The 21,436-nt window shown below is 44.2% G+C and overlaps 1 non-coding gene across 1 annotated transcript; it reads left to right on the plus strand.

The window, feature by feature from the left end:
- The first annotated feature begins 20,715 nt into the window (after positions 1-20,715).
- On the plus strand, positions 20,716-20,819 carry LOC120365914 (small nucleolar RNA U13). Its single transcript, XR_005580742.1, has one exon. It is a non-coding gene; the product is annotated as a small nucleolar RNA U13 (small nucleolar RNA).
- Positions 20,820-21,436: the final 617 nt, after the last annotated feature.

Below are 21,436 nucleotides of genomic sequence, written 5' to 3' on the forward strand. Positions count from 1 at the left end.
CCGAGGCGGGTGGATCAAGAGGTCAAGAGATCGAGACCATCCTGGTCAACATGGTGAAACCCCATCTCTACTAAAAATACAAAAAAGTAGCTGGGCATGGTGGCGCGTGCCTGTAATCCCAGCTACTCAGGAGGCTGAGGCAGGAGAATTGCCTGAACCCAGGAGGCGGAGGTTGCGGTGAGCTGAGATTGCGCCATTGCACTCCAGCCTGGGTAACAAGAGCGAAACTCCGTCTCAAAAAATAAGAATATATGTATTTGTGTATTTGATGCTAACAGATGGCTGCCCAGGTACAGAGAAATCCAGCACCTGTTAGAGAAGGCTGGAGACACGTGAGAGATGTCGGGAATCCAAAAGAGGGTTTCTGGAAGGAATAGCTATTGAGAACTACGGGTGCATGACTAAAGCCTCTGTTATTGAAAATGCTGCCACCGGAGGAGTTTCTTGGGAAGATGCCAAAAACCACTGGGACCAGAGAATAAACAGCTGGGACATGCAGTCATTGGGAGAGCCTACCCAAGAGCCACTGTGGGAGCCACTGGCCAGCATCACCGTGGGTTCTGCATCGAAAGTCACACTCTTGGGGACAGTAGGGAGACTATTGCGCTTTGGCTACAGGCAGCTCTACCCCGCAACCTTGGCTGTCTAATAGAGGGTAGAGGTTGTGGGTGTTTCTGTGTCTTCCTTCTAAGGAAAGAGAAATCGGGTTGGAGAGTCTGGGCTGGCCATATCACAGAGAGCTCAGATTCTTGGACAAGGATGTGGGTCCCTGTCACCTCTTTTGTGCTCCATTGCTGATGAGGGACATTTCCTCATTACCAGTAGTTATTTCAGCCATTCTTACTTGCTTTTTTTCTTTTTCCCTTCTTTTTAAGCATGAAAATGATGGTGCTATGGTAAAGCACAAATCATGGAAGTTTGTCTTAAGATACTTATTCCTTTTTTGCTAGACACTCAGTGAGCACGGGCAAGTTATTGAACTCGGCCTTCTTCTATCTCGGCTTTTCCACCTATGAACTCAGATTCCCTCTCCATTAAATATGGATAGTGTTGATCTCTGCCTGCTGACTCTTCCTTTTGTGTTGATATTTCATATTCATGGAGGCTCAGCAAGGAACAAAATAGAGAATTCAGTGCAGAGCTTCTGTCCATTGGGTTTTCATTCAAAATTCAACAGGTAGACAGAACTCCTGCCTAAGAAAAAGATGAGGTGACCCAAGGGAGGCAGGAAATGCTGTACAGTAATGATCCCCAGATGTGGGCTGCCAGAGTTCTGAGAGCCAAAGATGATCTTTTCAAAGAAAGTGAGTCTGGAAATGTGAACAGCGCATGCCAAAGTCACGCTGAGCAAGTTTTGCAACCCCTGAAGTCAGCAGAGTCTGAGCTAGGCAAATAAACTCCCATTCACCTGGAACCAGATTGGTATTTTTGTGCTCAGCTTTATGGGGGAGGGGAACAAATGGAGATTTTACAACTGCATATGAATAATTCATCCAGAAACTAACTCGATCAACAGCATAGTATCAAGTGCCTCATGTGTGAAGATGATGCTAAGTATTGTCAGAAAGTGCAAAGTTTACTAGGCAAGCTCCCTGTCTTTACGGGTGGTCAGAATGTTGGTGAAACAGGCCAGGCGTAGTGGCTCACACCTAGTATCCCAGTACTTTGGGAGCCCGAGATGGGCGGATCACCTGAGGTCAGGAGTTCAAGACCAGCCTGGTCAACATGGTTAAAGCCTGTTTCTACTAAAAGTATAAAAATTAGCCCAGAGTGGTGGCAGACTCCTGTAATCCCAGATACTCAGGAGGCTGAGATAGGAGAATCACTGGAACCCAGGAGGCAGAGATTGCAGTCAGCAGAGATCACGCCACTGCATTCCAGCCTGGGAGACAGAGCAAGACTCTATCTCAAAAAAAAAAAAAAAGGAAGGTTGGTGAAACAGATTGACTCAAACCAAAAGACAGCATGGAGCAACAGTATAAGACAAGGGCTAAAAGGTGTTGGCTAAAAGGGTTGAAGGGTTTAGAAAGGATTCAGGTTGAAAGAAGACCTGGTAGGGAGGTCGTGCACTGCATAACAGCATTTCAGTCAATGCAGACTGCATAGATGATGTTGGTCCCAGAAAATTATAATGGTACTGAAAAATTCTTATTGCCTAGTGACATTGTAGCCAGCTGATGTCCTAATGCAACTCATTACTCATGACTCATGTGTCTGTGCTGATGCTGGTGTAAACCAACCCACTGCAGTGCCAGTTGCACAAAAGGAGAGCAGGTACAATTCTGTATAGTACATGATACTTGACAAAGATTATAAACGACAATGTTCCTGGTTTATATATTTACTATACTATCCTTTTTACCATTATTTTTGAGTATACTCATTCTACTTTATTTTTCTAATGCTAACTGTAAAACAGCTTCAGGCAGGTCCTTCGGGAGGTATTCCAGAAGAAGGCATTGTTATCATAGCAGACGACAGCTTCACACGTGTTGCTGCCCCTGAAGACCCAGTAGAGTGTCTTCAGGATGTGGAGGTGGAAGACAGTGATCCTGATGCTTCTGACCCTGTGTAGGCCTAGGCAAATATGTGTGTTTGTCTTTGTTTTTAACAAAAAAAGATTAAAAAGCTAAAAAATTTGACTTTAAAAATAGAAAAAAGTTTATAGAATAAGGATATAAAGAATGAAAACATTTTGGTGCAGCTGTGCACTGTTGTTTTAAGATAAGTGTTATTACAAAAGAGTCAAAAAGTTAAAAAAGAAAGAGGAAAAATGTGTATAAAGTAAAAAACATGACAGTAAGCTATGGTTAATTTATTACTGAAGAAAGAAAAATTTGTTTCAGAAATTTAGTGTAGCCTAAGTGTACATAAAGTCTACAGGAGTGTACAGTAATGTCCTAGGCCTTCACATTCATTCGCCACTTACTCACTGACTCACCAGAGCAACTTCCAGTCGTGCAAGCTCCATTCATGGTAAGTGCCCTAAAGAGGCATGCCATTTTTTATCTTTTATATGGGATTTTTACCTAGCATTTTCTGTGTTTAGACACACAAATACTTACCATTGTGTTACAGTTGCCTACAGTTTTCAATACAGTAACATGCTGTACCAGTTTGTAACCTAGGAGCAACCAGTTGTACCATATGGCGTAGGTGTCTAGCAGGCTATACCACCTAGATTTGTGTAAGTGTACCCGATGACGTTCGCACAATGACAAAATTGCCTAGCAACACATTTCTCAGAACATAATCCCCATCATGAAACGATGCAGGACTGTATGTGGTAGGTTTTCTTTTTCTTCTTTTTTTTTCTGGCAATGAGGAAGGAAAGAATGTACCTGGTAGGTTTTCTAGCATGCTAGAGTTTGGGTTGGACTTTGAATTCTGGGTAGACTTCGAGCCAGTGGGGAGGAAGAGGGAAAGCCATGGGGTGCTGAGGCTGGCTCGCACTGTCTCCAGAGAGCTGGTTGTTACAGTCTCAGGAATATTATGAGGCAGTTGTTAAATGTGGTGATTACTGAAAATTAAATTATAGAAATTTACAGTGAATAAATTATATCTTGAAAGGCAGCAAATATGCAGCCATAAAAAGTATGAGTTCGTGTCCTTTGCAGGGACATGGATGAAGCTGAAAACCATCATCCTCAGCAAACTAACACAGGAACAAAAAACCAAACACCACATGTTCTCACTCATAAGTGGGATGTGAACAATGAGAACACACGGACACAGGGAGGGGAACATCACACACCAGGGCCTGTTGGGGGGTGGGGGGCAAGGGGAGGGAGAGCATTAAGACAAATACCTAATGCCTGCGGGCTTAAGATCTAGATGACAGTTGATGGGGGAAGCAAACCACCATGGCACATGTATACCAATGCAACAAACTTACACATTCTGCACATGTATCCCAAAACTTAAAAGTAAATTTTTTAAAAAGGCAATAAATACTCAGAACTCACTACTTCCAATTTTACTACATCTTACTGTTATCTGTGTTCTCAAGATTATTTACATCGATTGCATCTCCACAGTGGAAATACTGTGGAAATATAAGAGTGTGTCTCTGCACATCTCTTCCTAACTCTGTAGCGGGAATATTGACACAACAGAAATCTGCACACCCCACAGATTATGGCTTGATTTCTTGTTTTGTTGATTGTTTACATGTAAGACAGTGATAGAAAAATATTAACAATACAGATGAAACCTAAAAATATTTCATGTCTGTAGTTGTTATATTGCCAAAAAATAGAAGAAATCTTCTAGCACTTAAAAATTATTATTTGATTCAGCCAAGAAGTCCGTCTCATCACTGATAGACAGTCAAGTTCTGATGTGCTCATTAAGGTAAATTAAAATGTCAACCAACATTCACGTCAAAGCTACACTACAAAAGCCAGCTATTAAACATTTACCAGCACAGCACTGGAGGAGGGCCACATCGGAAGGAAATTACAGTGTGCAAAATGGCAGACGCTGAAGTGCTCCTGTTGGGGCACAGTGCAGTGTGGTGGGAACGGCATGGGCTTTAGTCATGGATTTAAATCCCAGCTCTGCTGATTACTAGCTGTGAAAACTTTGGCAAGCTACGTAATATTACTGAACCTGAGTTTTCTCACATGTAAGATAAACAACAAAGCCAACCATATGTGTTGTTATGAAAACTAAAAAGAACATAGTATTTGGTGCCTAGACCAGTGCATGGTGCATATCGCACACCCAATATTGATACTAATTATCACAGCGAAGTAGTCTGAAACCCATAGAAAATAGGCTGGCTGAGCAGTAGGTTTATTTTTGGGATGGGTGGAAGCCTTGAGTCCTGAATCCCCGGGCAAGGAATTTGGAATCTATTTTGTAAACATTGGTGAGTCTCTAAAGGTTGTGAGCAGGGAACTGACATGGGTGAAATGGTGTCACAGGAAGATGGGGATGGCAGTAATTTGTAATGCAATCTTTTCTTCCTATATGTGGACATCTGGTGTAGTGTTTAATGATAAGTGTATTTATGTACATAACAGTGTCCTAGAGATATAGGCAGATCTCAAAATGCCTTCTCAATCAAAGAAAAATTGTGTCATATTTAATATAATTTTGGTGTTAAGCATACCTCAACATATTCTAATTCTTTAGAAATTAATAATTTATACCTGGTAGCTATAGTAACACCTAAGTAAGCAAGACACCAGACTCATCCTAGTTATTTTTCTGCCCATCACTCTACCTCCTTAATATCTCTTAACCCTATCTGCCATTGACCTTCCCTACTGCTTTACCTTAGATCTGTGGTTCATAACATTGGCCCCAGATTGGAATTACCTAGGGAATGTCGATAAAAATATGCCAGTATGTGCGTCCAGCCTCCAGGGATTGTGGTTTAACTGGTCTGAGGTTGGGCTTGAACAATGGGACATTTATAAAGCTCCTGGAGGTTCTTCCATGCAGCCAAGTCTTCATTCATGCTCTCATTGTTGTGTGCCTGAATTATTGCCTGAGTCATCTGCCCACACCCCTGCCTCCAAATCTGGTTTCTTCAAATTCCTTTATCCTGCTTTCAGAACAATCTTTGAAAAACACTAATCTTACCATGCCACTCTTGCCTGAAAGCCTGTCAGTAAGTAACTCTCTAGTGTCTAATAAACCCTGAGCTCATTAACATCAACCTTCTTCTTTAACAACATATACACACAAAATAGCCCTCTAAAAGTCCCAGAAATAAAGAGAATCATGGCAAATCCATGGCATAAAATTTGACCAAAGAGTGATCTAGCCTTGGAAAGATGTTGCAGATTCAAATGTTTAAAGATATTTTCTAAAAACCCTGTTCAAATATATACCCCACAGAAATGCCTTGCAATGTCACATGCAACTAAGATCCTTGGAAGAGAAACAAGCCCAAAGTAAGAAGCAGTACTCAACACCTGTGGTCAGTGCAAAACGTGGGAAGACAAAGTGAACTAATACCCAAGCAGGACCAGCAGAGGCGGCTCTGTTCAGCTTCTGACTCCCAGCATATTCCCTGATTTTCCCAAAACTACACAGGCTGAAGTCCCACCCTCAGACCTCAATGTGTAATGTTCTTTTGGAGAGAGGGACTTTACAGAGGTAATAAAGTTAAAATAAGTTCCTCAGGGTAAGCCCTGACCCAATGTGACTGGTGTCCCTACAAAAAGTGGAAATTTGGACCCAGACATATACACAGAAACAGCACTGTAGGAACAGTGTTCTGTATAAAGCTGGTAGGAGGCAGAGACTGGGTGATGCTTCTACAAGCCAAGGAACACCAAAGATTGCCAGCAAACTACGGGAAGCTAGGAGAGAGGCGTGGAACAGCTTCTTCCTCACAGGCCCCAGAAGAAACCAACACTCTTGACACCTTGATCTTGGACTTCCAGTCTGCAGGCAAAAAATGTCTATTGTTTAAGCTGCCTGGTTTATGGTACTTTGTAACAGCAGCCCTAGCAAATTCACACGCCCCCAAGTTTGCTTCTCGCTCTGGCCTTTGCCCAGCTCTCCAGTCACATCCCACCGCCCAGCCTGTGTCCACCACGTCAATCTACTCCAAGCACCCGCAGTGTGCTGTGGCCTTTCATGCTGCTGCCTCCACCTGCAATGCCCTCTCCCAGCCCCTCATACTGGGACCAATGAATCCTTGAAGTTTCCCTCTATTTCCTTAGTCACAACTCCTTACTTCCTCCCAGTCAAACTCTCATAGAATTAACCATTCTTCCTTGGATATAGCACTACTATCGTTTGCAGCCAACATCTCTTTCCTTCCTCTCAGCCCCATCCCTCACTGCAGCCACTGCTACAGCAAATCATCCCAGGCCCACTCTGTCAGCCTCACAGGTGTAGTCTGCCTGCACCTCCACGCAGCCCTCTCTGCTCATCTCGCACTTCCTGCCCCAGGCCTTCTCTGATGCTAAGACTGGCACATCCACAGGGAAAAAAACCCTGGACACACGCACGAGGCCACCAGAAGAATGGGAGGGAAGTAACTAATCCCTCTGGACCCCTTGTGGATAGAGTTCCCCACCTTGTTTCCTGTGCAGACCATGCTAAGGCACATTTCACAAAGCTCCATGGACATTTCAGCCGCTCAAACACCAGTGGCCAGAGCCCCGGCCAGCTCCTAAAAGCATCCTTGTGTATTGGTTCTCCCTCCTCTCCTGAGTCTCTTTCTGGAATCATTTCCAAATAAAGTACCTATGTGTATATTTTCTAGAGCTCCATTTTCAGAGAAATGCAACCTAAGACATTGTGTTTATTTTGTATCATATCGGGTTAAATCATGTGAAATTGCTAATAGTTTACCATTTTTGACGTATAAAAATGGTAATTTCATATAATCCAATGAATGCGTGTTTATATTTAAGTCTTTTCAAACAGAAAGGAAGCTTCTTGAGGTCAGGGGAAGTACCTTTCTCATTTCTGCATCCTCAGCATCAACCACTGTGGCTGGCATGGAGAGGTCTCTCAATAAATTTTGAATGATATGTCGTGATCTTCTCAGTGTAATAAGGAGGAAAAGGCTAAGGAAAGGAGTCTTCCGTAAATAATGTCAGGGAACTAAAGTTAAATCCTTAGCTACTAAAACAAAATCATGATGAGTTAAATGTTTAAATGTAAAAGAGAAGTACAGAGAAAATAGTTTATAGCTTAGTGGGAGAGGCAGTTACACAAACAGTGTTCCACTCTGGAGCAGGAAGGGCTTCACTAACAGAAGTGTGGGGGATTAGAAGAGCATCTCAGTCAGGCCTTGGGGCTCAGAAGCCTGCCAGGCGGAAGGAGCTTTAAGCTGAGTTCTGAAAGACAAGTAGAAAGTAGCCAAGAGAAGGGCTGATGAGAAGGGTGTTGCAGGCAGAGGGAAGAGTCTGTGCAAAGGCCTGGGGAGGGAAAGTCAAATGGAGAAAAATGATAGGAACAGTCTTGAGGCTGTCATGTAGATGTCAACTACATCCACATGGGGACTATCATATCCTGGCTTTGGGGAAGGTATGTCAAATCTCACACAAGTGGCAGCTGCATTTTTTGGGAACAGGTGCTCAGAGTTGGACTTGGAGTCTAACACTGCCGCCTTGGAGTGGATAGGGATCTCTGTGGGGGGCCATGTGGTGACTGCATCCCTGGGGCTAATGCAGCCCTAGTCTGCATACCAGCACCAGCTTTGACAAGGGCATGTGAAAATAGGCCTGGCCCACTCAGGAAGGGCTATCCAGGTGCCAGACTTGCATCCTGCGGCAAACCTACTTTTAGAACACCATTCATTCTCTCTGGTGGCTTGTAAGAAAGCTGCTTTGCAAGTTACCCCACCATGGCTCGGGAGCTCTTTGCATTGCCACAAGAGAGCATGGAGGCTGTCAGGCGGTAGCCAGGTCAGAGAAGAGGGACCCAACGTAGGGCCAGAGAACAGGGAATAAACTAGACTCCTCTGCTTTTCAGTCTAGAGTTAAGTTAATTGTATATTATGGGTACAACAGTTTATGGTCTGTGACAACTGAAATACTTACTCATACACAAAGTCCAATGCCTTTATCCTGTTTATTCTAATGAATTTTTCTCCTTAATAAAAATACAATTCTTTTCCATTCAAGTTGATAACATAACTGTATAAATTTTCCTATTCCAAGAGTCAGGCAAATTGAATCAAAATACTTCATAATAACCATACAGTATTTTTCACAGCGTGGTTACTTTAAAATCCACTTAAAGTAACAAGGTATATATTTTGCCATGAAATCCTTTAAAACCAGAGAGAATGAAGTAACAAAACACCATGATAGCATAAAGTATATTCCATGTCCCCTTCAATGGCAATCCTGATTGAACATGAGCACTGATAAGAGACTTTATTGTAGGCTCATCATTAATTGTGAATAATCATGAGGAAAACTCTTGTGGCTTTAGAAACTTAGTCTGTCACTGGTGGGTAAGCATGAAAATGCCAATATTTTTTAAATCACCTATTTTTAAACACCTGTCTTTGGTCTCCTCTCTACTCTTTTCAGCCATCTGATAGGATAAATTGGAGGAAGATGATCAAATAATACCATCTACGGTAACATACCCAAAGAATTTTTATAGCCATCTATTTTCTGAGTTACCACTGTATTTTATTTATGGCTCATGTCAAAAAAAATGCCTTAGGGCTTTTGCTCCTCAAGTCTATAGCAGTTTATTTCCCCAAAATTGTGCCCATGTTTTACAGCAAGATCCACAGCAATAAAGCAAGAAATCAGAAAAATCAGCATTTGATGGCAGCAGTTCAGCATTCTCTGCTACCTGGGACAATCCAGAGGCGATCACAGAAAGGGTCTCCTTGACCTTGCAGTAGCTGCAAATCACTGTGATCTGAATGAGAATAGTCTCCTTTTCAATAATACATTACAGACTTAGTACATTTCGGTGCCCTCAAGGTTTCTCAGTGGAAACCCAAATTATTTCAGCACAAAACTCATTTTTCTTATCATACAACTTCCATCGATACTTTTATGATCTCTTTAAAGCACACAATAGAGGGCACACCCATGCGTCATGCCCACATTTATCCACAAGTGCTCAGATTGATACATAAGCCAATAAATTCTAAATGACCAAATCAAAGAGCTAACTAAAATTCTCATCCAGGGGTGAATGCATGGCTGCTCACATTCAAGATCTGTCCTAATAGAAACTAAGCAAAAAACCACACAAAAGAAGCTAGCAGAGGTCAGCCGTAAAGGTCAGGGAGATGAAGGGGCAGCTGTAGCAGATGGCACCAAAAGAGACCAACCAAGGCCCTTGGCATTAGCAGAGAATGAGTCCCCGGACCATCAGGGGTCCCCCGTGTTCAAGCAAGTTTCTATAGGAGAATTCCCCCAATAAAAAGCAATAAAATACAAATAGAAATGCAGTGTGCACCCTTCAGATCCAGATAAAGAACAACAAAGGCCCGCTGAAATGTCAGTGCTCATTGCTGGGAGTCCTGCTGGGGACCTAGCCAGACCTCAGCACTCCCACCCTGTCCAGCACACACACACCTCGTCCCCGACTTCCTCCTGAGCCCAATGATTCACACACAGCAGGCACAATTCAAACGTGTCCCTCAGTGAGACTACAAATTACTAGACCCCATGGTTCTAAAACTAATGGGTAATAGGTATAGAGTATCCGCTGGATACCAGGTGCTGTGCAAAGTGCTGTCTATTTATCTCATTTCATTCACCTCGACTGAATGAGAAGTGCACAATAGAGCGTAACTATTGTTACCCCGCAGACACACTTCTAGATGAGATGCTTAAGTTTAGTGAATAAGATACTTCGGCAACTATCTGCCCAATTCACAATCATCTCCCATCTCCTTGAACTCTCCATCTTTGCCCCACAATCCAGAAACGTGGCTTCCCAGGAAACATGCTTGTACCACCTGATGCTGTCTATTGTGCCGTTCAAAAGCCCAAATTTGAACTGACAGCAAGAGAGAATGAAAGTTGGTTGCTGTCTTAGCATTAGAGACTGGAAAGAGGCACCGTGAGCTCCCACTACTGACATCCAACAGCCCTTGCAGCCCACAAGAGATCTTCCAGCAAGCTCTCTTTTTCCAAAGCTAGATTTCTGTTCCTTGCTATGACCTCCGTGACTCTGATGGCGGGAGGCAAGGGGGAGCATCACTCACTCCAGAAATGCGGAAGAGCTCTATGCCACAAGGTAGACCTTACCCACTCCAGCCTTGGCAATTCCATTTGCAGGAGCCAAGGGGGGCTGCAGAACTCAAGTGTGCTCTGGCAAGACCTCTTTGCCCTTCCTCCTCCCATCACTCACACCCTGGCTACATCCTCTGCCTTGTCACCATCAGATCCTTTATCTCTGCTACAGCAGCCACCATAAGAAGCCCAGGACTCCAAAGCATCCGTATGTCTTTTCTGACCCCTATTTCTCACCGCCACCCACCCATAGCTTCTGACATTCTTCCACTGCACCTGCTGGATCACATAACCAGTCCTCAAGAAAATCGCCTGTTGGCTGGATGCGGTCACACCTGTGATCCCAGCACTTTGGGAGGCCAAGGCAGGTGGATTGCCTGAGGTCAGGAGTTTGAGACCAGCCCAGCCAACATGGTGAAACCCTGTCTCTACTAAACATAAAAAAATTAGCTGGTGTGGTGGTGGGTGCCTGTAGTCCCAGCTACTCAGGAGGCTGAGGCAGGAGAATCACTTGAACCTGGGAGGCAGAGGTTGCAGTGATCCCAGATTGCACCACCACACACCAGCCTGGGCAACAGAGTGACACTCCATCTCAAAAAAAAAAAAAAAAAAAGGAAAAGAAAAGAAAAGAAAATCGCCTCTCTTCTCAGCCTCCTCTGGGCTCTTTTCCTTCAGCTCTTGCTCTAACCGAAGCCTGAAGACACAGTTTCTCCTGCAGCTGTTTTAAGCGCTGGACATTTGTCTCGTCTCTTCAACCACTGGTCAGGGATGAGATGGCTGCCCTCTACCCTTCACTGCCATTTCTAGATCCCTCTTCTTCCCCAAGCCACTTCCCCTGGGCTCCATGTCCTATGTCATCACACTTCCCATCCACTGGCCCTCTGTGGCAGTCATCCACTGAGCCCCCCACCAAACATCACTGCCCTAATTCCTATAAGAGTTTTGCATTTGGCTGACTGCCACTTTCTTCAGAGGTACTCATATCAAAATTCTCAGTGATTTTAATATCCACGTGAATGATCTTTTTCAGGTCCTTAAGATCTACCTCAGCCACTCACTCCCATGGTCACACCCTTACCATTCATTACCAATAACAGCACCCCTGCATAATGTCAGTTTCCAGCATCCGAACTCGTAAATCCAACTTCCCATTTAATGTTCCCATTTGTATAACAGCCATCTCAAACTGAGCACATCCAAAATCAAACTCCTTATCTTTCCCCAAAACCTGCCCCAATTGGTGTCTTATTCTTCCACAGCTGTGAACCAAAAACCTTTATATTTCTTACACCCCACATCTAGTCTGTCAAGAAATTTTGTTGGATCTACCTTCAAAATATAGGCAGCATCCAACCACATCTTTCCAATTCATCATTTTTACCCAGGTCTGAACCCCCATAATCTCTCACCTGAATTTTTCAGTGGCCTTTACCTAGTCACACCTTCTACTCTTGCTCACTCTCCCCACGCCCAGTCTCTTCTCAACACAGTGCAGGAAGTGGACCATTTAAAACATTTAAAATTAGGTCAGGCATGGTGGCTCATGTCTGTAATCCCAGCACTTCGGGAAGCCAAGGCAGATGGATCACTTGAGGTCAGGGGTTCGAGACCAGCCTGGCCAACACAGTGAACCCCATCTCAACTAAATTACAAAATTTAGCCAGGCATGGTGGTGGGCACCTGTAGTCTCAGCTACTCAGGAGGCTGAGGCAGGAGAATCACTTGAACCTGGGAAGCAGAGGTTGCATTGAGCTCAGATCAAGCTGCTGTACTCCAGCCTGGGCAACAGAGTGAGACTCTGTCTCAAAACAAACAAACAAATAACAACAACAAAAACCAACACATTTAAAATTAAATCAGATTAAGTCCCTCTTTCCTCAAAAGGTCTTCACTGGCTTTCCATCACATAAAAACCTTGCACATGAGCAAATGCCTTCGGAGCTCTGCATTCCAGCACCGGCAGCCAACCCGAAACAGGCACCCTTTGTCTGATTCCAGCACAACCTTCCAGCTCCTTCCTTCTTGTTTTTCTGAGATGGAGCCTCAATCTGTCACCCAGGCTGGAGCGCAGTGGTGCAATCTCTGCTCACTGCTGCCTCCGCCTCCGGGTTCAAGCGATTCTCCTGCCTCAGCTTCCCAAGTAGATGCAACCACAGGCGTGGGCCAACCTGCCCAGCTAGTTTTTGTATTTTTAGTAGAGACAGGGTTTCACCATGTTGGCCAGGCTGATCTCGAACTCCTGACCTCAAATGATCTACCTGCCTCGTCTCCCACAGCGCTGGGATTACAGGTGTGAGCCACTGCACCTAGCCTCACGCTCCTTTCTGATCTTCACTAAGAACAAAAGCAAAACAGCTCGCACGTGTGGCCTTTCCCACCATCCATGTGGTTTTCTCTCTAGGGCTTTTGCAGAATTCCTGACGAGATAAGCAGTTAGGTGACTTCACGTGCAAAGCCTCCAACAGCCACTCAGTAAAGACACACCAGCCAGAACCACGGTAGCACGGTCCCTGTAGATGGAGCCGCCTGCATGTTTTTATCCCTAGGACCAGAACCAAACCCACCCTTTCTACTTCCAAGACTCATTTTCACGCGCGGGGAACTTAATCTAGGAATGACTCATTTAAGGCATATTTTCATGATTTTTTTGTAGCATTTGGTGCTTGATGTTATTGTCCCTTGATTCCAAAGAACGTCTGTTTTCTTCCAAAAAAAAAAAAAAAGTAAAAGCCAGCGTCTTTACAATAACTTACCACATGTGGAGTTGATGGCACCAGCACTGATCACTCAGACCTCCTCTCCTGCTAGACCCGCTTCGTTTGACCTGCTCCAGGCCCTCTGGCCTCCTCGCTGTTCCTTCCATGTGCTGCACACACTTCTGCCTCAGGGTCTTGTTCTTTTTCTTACCTATACCTGGAATGTTCTTTCTTCCATATTTCCACTTCTTTCCTCTTTCCCTCCTTCCAGTCTTTCATCAAATACCCCACTCTCACTGGGGCTTCCCTGACCACCCTACTTAAAACTGCAGCCCCAGAGCCACACTCTCCCTGCCCTGAAATTTCCTGACCCCCTTTCTTGCTTTTTCATCATGACACTTACTGTCATCTTTCTTTCTTTCTTTCTTTTTTTATTGCATTTTAGGTTTTACTGTCATCTTTCTACTACAAACTTTGACTACTTTTTTGAGTGTCTGCCTCCACCTGGTGGAAGGACAACTCCACGCAGGTGTGGATTTTGTCTGTTTTGTTCACTGGTATATCTTCAACACATAGAACAGTGTCTGCCACACAGTAGGTATTCAATAAGTATTTTTTAAATTAATGAGTGGGCCTGGCGCGGTGGCTCACACCTATAATCTCAGCATGTTGGGATGCCAAAGCGGGCAGATCACCTGAGGTCGGGAGTTCAAGAACAGCCTGACCAACATGAAGAAACTCCATCTCTACTAAAAATACAAAATTAGCTGAGAATGGTGGCACATGCCTGTAATCCCAGCTATTCAGAAGGCTAAGACAGGAGAATCGCTTGAACCCGGGAGGCAAAGGTTGCAGTGAGCCAAGATCGTGCCACTATACTCCAGCCTGGGCAACAAGAGTGAAACTCTGTTCCCCCCACCCCTCCCCCCAAAAAAGAAGTGGACAGATTGCAGCCTGGCCACAGCAGGGAGACTTGGACCCTGCCACCCCATCAGGAGTTCACTGTGGGAAAGAGCCGTGCCAGGGCACCCTTACACCAACTCAGGGCAATCACAGAGCTAGCTGCTGTATGGTCTTGAGGTTTTCAGAAATGTACACATACCTGTACAAGAAGGTGAGATGCAATGAACAAATTGGAAAACAATATTGAAAAGGAAAAACTCATTTTTCTCTACTCTTTTTGTTTGTTTTGTTTTGTTGTTATTCTTGTTGAGACAGAGTCTCGCTCTGTCCCAGGCTGGAGTGCAGTGGTGCCATCTCAGCTCATTGCAACCTCCACCCCCTGGGTTCATGCAATTCTCCTACCTCAGCCTCCCGAGTATCTGGGATTACAGGTGCCTACCACCAAACCAGGCTAATTTTTTTCATTTTTAGTAGAGATGGAGTTTTGCCATACTGGCCAGGCTGATCTCGAACTCCACACCTCGGGTGATCCACCCGCCTCGGCCTCCCAAAGTGTTTACTCACTCTTACAACACTTCGCTTCTGACACCAAATGTGTAGGGAGTTTTCTCACACCAACAATTCTCCAGCTCTCCACATGCCAACAGGGTGCACACAGTTCAGTCACGACACTACCTGGTGTCAGTACCAGCATCACAGGCTAAGGCCTCAGTCTCACAAGACTGCCCCCCATTTCAGACAGCAAGCACAAGCAGTGGGTCCCTGGTTACCCACACTTCTGTTCAACATGGCTGCTAACTGAGGGTTCCCACAACTTTTCAGGGTCAATAATATGCTAGAACAACTCACAGAACTCAGGTCACACATTTACTAGTTTATTATAAAGGATGTGCTACAGGATACAGATGAATTCTATAGGATAAGATCTGGAAGGGTCCCCAGCACAGGAGCTTCTATCTCTCTGGACCTGGGGTCCACCACCTCCCCAGAATATGGACGTGTTCACCAAACTGGAAGCTTTCTGAATATCATAATTTAGAGATTTTCATGGAAGCTTTACCATGTAGGCATGATAGAGTATTAACTCAATCTCCAACTCCTCTCCCCTCCCAGAGGATGGAGGGGAGTGCTGAATGTTCAGGCTTCTAATCAGGGCTGGGTTTTCCTGGTGACCATAACCATCCAGGAACCCACCAAGGGTTATTTCATTAGAACAAAAGAAACTCCAATCCAGGAAATGCCCAAGGTTTAGGAGCTCTGTGTCAGGAACTGGGGTCAAATATTAGAACACAAATGCTCTTCGCATTCCTATCACTGAGGATATTATAAGGGCTTTATTAGTTCCATGTCTGGAGTATTTCCCAGATGTTAAGGCAATGTAACTTTTTTTTAGATGGAGTTTCGCTCTTGGTGCCCAGGCTGGAGTGTAATGGTGCAATCTCAGCTCACTGCAACCTCTGCCTCCTGGGTTCTAGTGATTCTCCTGCCTCAGCCTTCCAAGTAGCTGGGATTACAGGCACCTGCCACCATGCCCAACTATTTTTTGCATTCTAGAAATGGGGTTTCATCTTGAACTCCTGACCTCAGGTAATCTACCCGCCTGGCCTCCCAAAGTGCTGGGATTATAGGCATGAGCCACCGCGCCTGGCCAGCAATATAATTTTTGTATTTGAAAATGGGCCCTTGGCTGGGCGCCGTGGCTCATGCCTGTAATCCTACCACTGTGGGAGGCCAAGGCAGGAGGAGTGTTGGAGCTTAGGAGTTCAAAACCAGCCTGGACAACACAGTAAGACCTCGTCTCTACAAAAATATCAAAAAAAATTAGCTGGGCATGATGGTGCACACCTGTAGTGCCAGCTACTCAGGAGGCTGAGGTGAGAGGATCGCTTGAGCCCGGGAGGTCAGGGCTACAGTGAGCTATGATCGCACCACTGCACTCCAGCCTGGGAGACAGAGTGAGACATTGTCTCAATAAAAAAGGGGAGGGGGCTCTATATTATGTCTTTGTGAATAAATCTTTAACTGCTCGAAGAACAAGATCTGTTTTACACGTCAAGTTGTGAGCCCTGGTTACTCTCCACAGGAAATGGGTAGAGAGATGGGTCGGGGAGTGTTCACTTCTTCAGGTATAATGTTCAGTACATGTGAAGTTTAAAAGGAGAATATGGACTTGCTTTGTGATTTGTTGTTGTTGTTTGCTTCTCTTTCTTCAGAATTGTTAGCCAAATGAAAATAGCCAGATATGGACAGCTGGTGTGAAGACCTGTTACACCGTGATCTGGTTCAGGAACTTTATCTTCAAACATAAAGACATTAATATTCTAAGTTTCCTTCTGTCATTTCTGAGAAAAAGCACATTGGTGATACCAGAATGGTTGAGTAGTACTGTACCCAGACCAGGGCTTCTCAAACTTGAACAAATACCAGAATCACCTGGAGAGCTTGGTGAAACACAGACTGCAGACCCTCACCGCTTCAGTTCTGGCACATCTGGGGTCAGGCCCCCAAATGTGCGTTCCTTACAAGTTCCCAGGGGCTGCAGCTGCTGCTGATGAGTGTTCCTCACTCTGAGACCTGCTCTAGACCTTCCCTGATCAACCTGTAGTCCCAGAACCAGCAGCATCAGCATCGCCTGAGAGCTTGTTAGAAATGAGGCATCTTGGACTTTATCCCAGACTTCCTGAAGCAGAACCTGCGCCAACAAGCTCCCTGGTGGCTCCCAGGCACGCGACAGTCGGAGAACACTGCTCTGGATGTCCAGAGCCTTTAGTTCCCCCAAGTACAAAGCCTTCCGTGAGTTCCTGCTCAAGTCCTGGGCCTGCAACGCTATGGCAGGACAGTGCTGTCTTGGTGCCCAGGCCTTGGGGTTAGGAAGTAGGAGGAAGGAGATCCTGGCCATGACAGAGAGAACTTCATGGCCACAGCCTGTGGGTGACATGTAGCAGAAAACACTTCCTCTCCTTAGGTGCCTTCCCACAGCCCGTGAGGGGCTCAACAGCAGCTGAGCCACATCATACTGAACACACAGAGAGGCAGAGGGCTGGACCCAATTCTGGATGCAAAACCCCACAGCACTAGACTGGAGGGTTCCCCCCGGCTTAGCTCCTCGCCCTCTGTCAGGCCCTCTCAAAAATGTGCAGTCTGCAAAGCTACTGCTCAAGCAAAATAAAACCCAGCCAACCTGAGGGCCCTCTGGACATTTTAGAGACAAAACAAGCATGATTTCCCCCAATTAATTTTACCTCAGTGCCCACATGATAAGATCTATTACGCAGGCCACATGGCAAACCTAGTTAGATTGCCTGGTGGTGGCCAAGCTGGCCACGTCTAGATCTTCAACACCATCTGATTACGTCAACCAGCCTGCTCCAGTACGCACTTGGCTTCCGTGGTCCAGTGAGACTCAAAGAACAGCAACTATTTCCCTCCCACTCACTGCCCAGACTTGTCTCTAAGCCCTTTTTCTGCTACAGAGATGACCTAGCACATAGGATCTCGTAAAACTCTGCAAGATACAACATCAAAATGGTAGATCTTCCCCTAAAAGGCAAAGCAGGAGCTGAAAATGGAAGTTACAAACAATAAGGCTTTCAGCTACATAGGTAGGCTGTTTTTCTCTATTAAGCAATGAAGATATGCTTCTTCATAACTCCTTTGAAAGGATCAATGCCATCCGGCAGAGTAATGGAGCTGTGTTGACTGGTCTCTAAGCCATTCAGACCTGGGTGGCTTGCTGAATACTTGAACAAACATCAACTTAAAAATAGAGAAAAATGCAATAAAGTAATTCCCAAGTCAGTAAGCAGGTATAAATCTTCCATAAATTTCCCTTATTGCAGGAAAAAAAAAAAAAACCCCAACCCTTATCCACACTCCAACGTGTGGAGTATTTACCTGGTATTTACCTACCAGGCACAAGGCTAAACAACATACAGGATCCCCCAAGGCACCTTCTGAACAACATTGCATGGTGGGTACTGTTCTCTTTTCTATGCAGATGGGAAATCTGAAGCTCAGATATGTTAATTAACTTGCGCAAGGCCATACAGCTAGTAACTGGGCAGGCTGGTTTAAGCCTATAGGCTTAATCATTAGTCTGTACTGCCTTCCAGTCTTATGACCTAATGGAATATCCTCCTTGAGGAAGAAACAGAAAACACAGTAAAGGGAGGAAGATCCAATTGCCTCTGAACATACTGGCGGGGGCACGTTGCTTTTGTGCAAAGGTAAGAATCATCACATAGATGAGCGGGTATGGAGTGTTTCAGGATATGTGAAGGAGGCGCAGATGGCTTATGCATTGTTTTGGTAAAGGAGGAAGCAGTCACTCCCATCATTGGAAGGGAAAACAGAGGTAGGCCACAGCTCCAGACCAGCTCATCATGGCTGCCAGCTGCAGACACTTCATTTGCTCACAACCTGAGTGATAGTGCTGACTGCTATGACGTGTGAAAGGGCCCCAGGTCATCAGCCCAGAATGCCAGCACAAGGAGACTTTCTGCTTTTCCATCCTGCTATCTATGAGACTCATTCTTCATTGCCAGAATGACAGATTGCCTTGTGTCACACTAGGGGAAAACACACATGTACACACACACACATACACACACGCACACACATACAGGTGATGCCTCAAAGAAGCTCAGCTTCACATGAAAAGCATGAGGTTACATAAATTAAGGAACTCTGCTTACATACGTGATTTCAAATGAGAAAAGGGAGCCAGTTTTTATTATTAAACCAAAAGATGGTTTAAAACATGTTAGAGAGTTGGTAACTTCACCGTAAAACCATTTTTTGTATATGCTAACCCTCAGAACTGTAAGTCAGAGATAATTCACTGGAGAAAAAAAATCAATGCCATTCATGTATAAAATGCAGAAAACACCCAAGCCCATAGGAATTCAAGAGAACTGGAAGGACAGTGAAAGGGCAAGTGAAAATATGGTTGCAAAGAAAAGCCAGCTCGGTGTTTAAAACTGGCCTCAAAGCAGATAGAATATAGCATATAACCACAAATTGACTTAAATCATGAGACAAAAACAGCTAAGTAAACCAGAACTATGAGCTGATCTTATGAATGGTCATAATAGTAAAAAATAATAATTTATTGAAGATCTACCATGTGCCAAACAAGATAGATATTATTTCCATTTCACAGATGGGGAAACAAATGTAAAGAGATTGAATAACTCACATCACATGCCACAGATGATAAACAGCAGAGCCTGAATTCAAACCCAGGGGCAGTTGAATCCAACACCCGTAATTGTTTTAGACTGTGGAAAATGGCTACATTTTCTAAGACTACAAATTGAGAAATGGCAGCGAATTTGAGAGATGTCCGGAAGGATCTGGAGCAAACACTCTCCTGACCTGCCCAACATCTGTTCTCCCTTTCCTCCTTCCTGTCCAAGCATCAATTCTGTTAGACACTTAGTTATCTAATTTTCTTTTCTTTTTTTTTTTTTTTTGAGACGGAGTTTCGCTCTTGTTACCCAGGCTGGAGTGCAATGGCGCGATCTCGGCTCACCGCAACCTCCGCCTCCTGGGTTCAGGCAATTCTCCTGCCTCAGCCTCCTGAGTAGCTGGGATTACAGGCACGAGCCACCATGGTCAGCTAATTTTTTTTGTATTTTTAGTAGAGACGGAGTTTCACCATGTTGACCAGGATGGTCTCGATCTCTCGACCTCGTGATCCACCCGCCTCGGCCTCCCAAAGTGCTGGGATTACAGGCTTGAGCCACCGCGCCCGGCCTAGTTATCTAATTTTCTAAATTCCCAAAGGGAATCCTGATGGATCTAAGATGATTTCTAATTAGTATTCTCTAATTATTGGTCTAAGGGTGAGTTCATGACCTTAGATAATCCAGTTATACTGAAGGGAGGAGCATACATTCAATGACTGGAAGAAACACTTCACTTTTCCCTGGATAGGACAAGGAAGCTGTTGCCCTTTGGCTACTGGCAGCCACAGTGTAATGGTGAAAAGAACCACCTAAAGACAAAGGCAACAGCACAAGGATGGCATTGTGATAGAACGAGAAACCAAAACAAACGGGTTTGTGGAAAAAACTATTGAGCTGCTGATTTAACCAATTTTGGAAGCTGTCATACTTCTGAATTTCTTACATAAAATAAAGAATGTCATTATTTTTAACTAATCTGAGGCAGAGTTTCTGTCACTGGCATATAAAAGCATCCTATTTAATAGTGGCTTCAGGCCCACATTATCTTCTTGAATTGTCTATTAAGTCCCATGTTGTGTGAGCAGAGATTTATTCTTTTGAGCATTTGTGTCTCCTAATAGGTGATGATAGGTAAACAACTATATAACTTTGGAGAGGGAACTATTTTTCTTATAATTGCACCAGAAAAGACTTATAAAGAAAAATGTTAACACATGTAACAACATAAAAGTTGAAATGATCCTTTTGTGGTTGGTGAGCATGCTAACTGGGTTTTCACACTCATCTGTGAAATGTACCTCCTTCAAGGTTTGTTACCATGTAGGCATATTACCCATCTGATATGAAAAAAAAGTTCAAATTTTTGCATATAAAAATTTGATAAATAAAATGTAAAAGGAAATTTTAAAAACCAAAGAGCATTTTTCCATATATAATTCAAAGAGTTAATATTCTTTCTACCTAAAAATTTCTACAAAGAGATGAATTCTCCAAGAGGAAAATATATCAAGGATATGAACAAGCAAAGGATGCCAAATAGATTTTAAATATTCTAACTTACTAATAATCAAAGGAATACAGATTAAAATATGATACCATGTTCATTTACAAAATTTGCATGTTTTTTCTCTAATAAGGATGTCCTGGCTATCAGCTGGGTGCCTCAGCACTCCTCAGTCCCCATGAGGCTAGCTCAGCCTGTTACCATGGCAGCAGCAGGAAGTACACAAGCCTTCTTGAGGCCTGGCCTTAGAACTGGCACACTGTCACTTCCAATGTATCTTATCAGCCAAAACAAATCAAAAGTCAGCAAAGATTGGAGAAAACTTACACTGCCTCTTGATGGGAGGAGTTTCAAAATTATGTTGCAAAGGTTGTGGTTACAGGGAAAGGTGGAGAATTAAGGCCGATTTTCAATCAATTAACAGTAAGTACTAATTATCTCAATCATATTTTTATC

This window comes from Saimiri boliviensis, chromosome 1 (assembly GCF_048565385.1).
Source record: "Saimiri boliviensis isolate mSaiBol1 chromosome 1, mSaiBol1.pri, whole genome shotgun sequence".
NCBI lineage: Eukaryota > Metazoa > Chordata > Mammalia > Primates > Cebidae > Saimiri > Saimiri boliviensis.